At 53.9% G+C, this 4,672-nt stretch overlaps 1 pseudogene; it reads left to right on the top strand.

Annotated features, from left to right (window-relative positions):
- LOC112548991 overlaps window positions 1-3,641 on the top strand; it is a 13,425-nt pseudogene extending 9,784 nt beyond the window's left edge.
- The last annotated feature ends 1,031 nt before the right edge of the window (window positions 3,642-4,672 follow it).

Genomic DNA, 4,672 nt, shown 5'->3' with positions numbered 1-4,672 from the left:
GCTCCACCCTGGCTCAGCACCACACATGGAAGAAGTCGTATCGATGCTCAGAGTGTGAGAAGAGCTATGCTAACTCTGACGGACTGACTCAGCAGCAGCGTATCCATGCTGTCATAACCAAGTGAGTTGAGTGCCCCTGTCACAACAGAACTGCCCTGAATAACCGCAGTTACTTTCAGATTTAGTGCATTCTGTCTCATTCACTATTCCCACTTGACAGTCTGTTGTTGGCTACTCTAAATGTATACAAATCTGTGCAACTTCCGCCCAAGTCGGAGACCTCTGAGCACGCTGCACAGTGACCTCGGAGAATTCCGGCCACGGGAGAGAGTGAATTGGCGGCCTGATCAACCACCAATTTCTCCCCGTCATCGACCGGTCCTGACATACCCCTATCCTGCATGCTCGTTTCTTTCTCCTAACTCGCAGGCTCGGTTCTGTTGCTAGTTACCTGTAACCACGCAAGCAACTTCTTACCTGTAACTACGTAAGCAATCTTACCACCTGCGTCGCGGCCACCAGCGGCGTAAGTAAACTTAAAGTAAAAGTTATTTTGCAACCAATATGCTGTGTCTCGCCTCTCCATCCACCAGCCCGCCTGACGGCCGAGTAATCAGCAATCCTCCTCAAGTCGGCTCTGGCCGTCTGAGACATGGCATCATGAACAGGATCTAAGGGCACGGTGGTGGAGATGAATTTAAGTGAGTGCTGCCCCTGGCGCACTGGGACCCGCCGCGTGGAAAACGCAGACGAACTCTGGGCGCATATCGCATACCACCAGGCGGTAGGATGGGATGGAAGGAACATTGATGGCTACTTCTGGGTGAAAGGGGAAGGAGCAGTCATGAAGGAGTGGACAGCAAAGCTGCTTCCCGGGGCGTTCGGGTGTGTAATGGGCAGTGACCTGGTTTTCTATTGGCCCCCGGATGAAACACTGACCCTATCCCTAGCGGGGGTGAAGGCGAAGAAGGCGGAAAAACTGACCCCTGCTCAAGAGTTTGCCCAGTGCACCCGGTACCTGAGGGAAGGAGGGGAACCCACCCCACCAGACTGGTTTAACTGCCCGGCTTTAGTGCCTGGATCGAGCGGTCACGAACTCCTCGGCCAGCTCCGGGAAGGCCTAGAGACCAAGGGCCGCCACGCGGCAAGATGGGGGGTGACAAAGTGGAATAAAGGAAAAATAATAAATGTATTCCGTTCGGTAGCGGGTCTACTACAGGAGAATGCAAACCTAGAGGCTCAGTTGCATACAGTGGGTGCATACAGTGGGCAGGGAGTCACTGGAGCAGGCGGTGGGGGGCTCCGAGCCAACGCTCGAAAATGGCGCTGGCCGCATGGCGCCGCCGCCAGAAAATGGCGCCGAAGAAAGCGAAAAGGGCGCGAAAATCCCCCTGGGAGGCGGGCCATCACGTCATCGCCCACGGCCCCGCCCCTAGGAGTGGTGCCAAAAGAAGCCCCGCCCCCTGACGTGGAGCCAGTAGTGGAACCGCCTCGTATGAGGGAGGAAATTTGTATGCAGTGCTCCCGCCGGACACATCTAACCCTCTCCCAACTGCGGCTTACCCGATAGCATTGATGAAACCATTACATATCGCACGCGCACTCGACCAGAAATACAAGAACTTTGTCGGGAATCAAAAATGAAACCTGAAGAAACTCTAGCCATATGGCTGGGACGACTGATTGTGGAATTCGGATCTGACATACTAGACTCAGAAGAAGCTGTGCGGGCCCGGAGCGGTCCGAGGCATTTGGGGGCACGTGGCGCGGGCTGTGGCCAGGAGCCCTGGTACGTGGGCCGGGGAAAGGCAGCACGACGGACTAGAATTGGGCACGGACTCGTAGCGGTTGATTAAAGATTATTTTACTTACACCGTAGATGGTCGCGGTGCAGGCAGGAGAAAACTTTGCTTAAGTTGCAGTTACAAACACGAACATGACCCGAAGACAAACTCGAGCCTCTTGAACAACCCGGATCAGAGCTCTGGATACACACACACAAAGTTTGCTAGGCTTCGTGGAACGAGCGCGCAGGGAAGGGGTTCGTCGAGGGATCAGGCGGCGACGGGGAGAGGCTAGAGGTTGATCAGGCCCCTATATCCTCCTCTAAGGCACACGCTGGGTTCGTTAAGCTCCACAGCGCACCTAGAGTTCTCCACAAGATGGTTACGGAGTCCTCCCTGGCGGGGCTCTCCTCAGAGTTCTCTCTCTCTCCAACTTGGGCGGAAACCTCTCAAGCCTCTTACACGGCTAGCAGGCCAATCGCTAGCCGCCACGTGGGAATAATTTAGGACTAGCCAATAGTGGGAACCAAATTTACATACGGGTGGCGGGAACTCCTTTGCACCGTGCGTTTCTCTTTGCAACTGAGAAATGCACCCTGCAAAGAAAGCTCCGAATGGCGGGAATAATTCAGCAATGCCGAAGCGCGCACACAATCATAACCATGGGTCATGACAGAAGCAAGCGCCTTAACCCGACAAGCGGTGTGGAGTGGAGGACGTGCCACTGATCTGAACGTGATCACGGAAAACACACATTGGCCCATTCCACTCCCACGTTTGGCATGAGGGTCGCCCGCAGAAGGTCAGTGCGGAACAACTTCTCTTGGCCATAATCGGAGTGTCGTACCTTTCATGGAACCCAAGGGTCCATCCACTGGGACTGGCGCAGGCCCAATGCAAGGAAAAATGGACTCACCGCCATTTACCAAACCCCGGAGGAGTTCCAACAACTGGAGGCCATAGACTCCTGTGTAGAGGTGCACGGAGGGACAGACGCTATCACGCTCCGACTCTTTCTTAACCCAACGGTGGGTCAGCCAGCAGGGAACCTCTTAAGTCATCTCCCACGACTGCAGGCACTCATGAAACATAGCGAGAGAACTCCTATCGACGCAGAAAACCAACCTTTGGCGTATCCGATCGAGGCCCCGAGGCCGAAGCGTCAGGAACTCGACCTGCGGCGAGAATCACGGCCCCTACCCCAAAGAACACTGGAGGAAAGAGCCATGTTCGGGTTCCTCCTCAATCACTCCAGGCTCACGAAGCAGCAGTTGCGTATCCTGGGGAATGAAGGCCAACGACACCTAGCGGCTGAGTTAGGTTTCAAATTTGATGACAAGCAAAAAAAACGAGTAGTGGCTGCCGGTCACTCCGGCGGCCAACCTAAACCCGACCCCACTGACCTTCGACCCTACACTGAACTCACCATCTACGACCCCGTCAATCCAAGTACTCAACAACAAGTACTCTTCCTCCTCGACACCGGAGCCCAAGTCAACGTAATCACTCCGACGATACCCCACCAGAAAACCACAAAAACAATTAGGGTACAAGGACTGAACGCCGTTGCAGTCACAACAAAAGTTAAATTTACAATCCAAGGCCATCGACGCGCTCTAGAGGCAGTGCTAGGGGGCATCAATATCCTGGGAATTCCGGGAACCAAAGCACTTAATCTCAAAGAACAAGTGCTACAAGCGCTACCCATCGCTCTCCCATAGCCAGATTGGCATCGACCGACGCTCTGCAACACCTCCACCTGGTGATACCGACCAGTCCCAACCAAGGACCCCCTCAAAGGGTCCCTCACCGACCTCCTGCGACGACTCGAGCAACGGGGTTGCATCAAACCAGTAACTGCTAGCATCTACCTATCACCGGGGTGGGGAGTCGCAAAACCTGGAAAACCCGACGAAGCCCGGCTAGTTGTTGATTATATAGAGAGGCCAACAAAAGGTGTCAAGTACTTCAGCAACCCAACCCTTCCACCCTACCACAATGTATGTTCGAAATGGCCCAATTCCAGCAAAACGAATGGGTCGTGGTCACACTGGACTTAAAGAACATGTACTTCTCGATTCCGATTGCTGACCCTGAAGGAGTGTTGAATATGTGCATCGAGGGCACCATGTACAGATGGACGGTCTGCCCGCAGGGATACTGCAACACCCTGTCGTTGGTCACTGGCGCTATGAACAATGCCTTGAAAAACTTTTGTGCCTCACACACCCTTCCGTCAGAAGAGGAATTAAGAATCTGGAGTTATGTTAGTGACATCGCTATTATGGGCCATGATAGCTCCATCGTTACTAGCATAGTCAACCAACTAGTAGCCCACCTTCAAGGTGAGGGATGGACGATCAACGAGGAGAAGTCATGCCTGCATCCCGTAGATGACACCACTCCAGACCGACGTAGTTCTGCCCATCACTGCTACCCCTGGTCCTGAAATAAGCCCGTTCCTCGCGTGGCTTCATGAGAATTGGGGTCACCCGGGACCACAGGCCAGCCATCGACGCTGGCACCAAGTCGCTACAGAGCTCGCCTCGTATGGAGTTCGACGTGATTGGGAAAAGGTAGCACAAGCCTGTGAGATATGTGCCAAAGAGAAGTGCCATCGAACCAAGCATCAACTTGGAGCTTTTAACCCCTCACAGTTCCAGGCGGGAAAAGTCTGCCAAGTAGATCTGCTCAGGCCCTTCCCAGGGCCCAAACCGCCAAGTAAGGGATTAGTCATCGTTGATTTGGGAACGTGCCAGTTACAGGTCATTCCCTTACGGAAAAGCAACGCCACTGCCGTTGTCTCCACCTTATAGATTCATAGATGTTAAGGTCGGAAGGGACCTCAGTAGATCATCAAGTCCTTCCCCCTGCGTAAGCAGGAAAGA

The sequence above is a fragment of the Alligator sinensis genome, unplaced genomic scaffold (assembly GCF_000455745.1).
Source record: "Alligator sinensis unplaced genomic scaffold, ASM45574v1 scaffold1449_1, whole genome shotgun sequence".
Classification (NCBI taxonomy): domain Eukaryota; kingdom Metazoa; phylum Chordata; order Crocodylia; family Alligatoridae; genus Alligator; species Alligator sinensis.
Note: the sequence above shows the minus strand (reverse complement) of the source record. Positions and strands in the feature narration are given on the sequence as shown.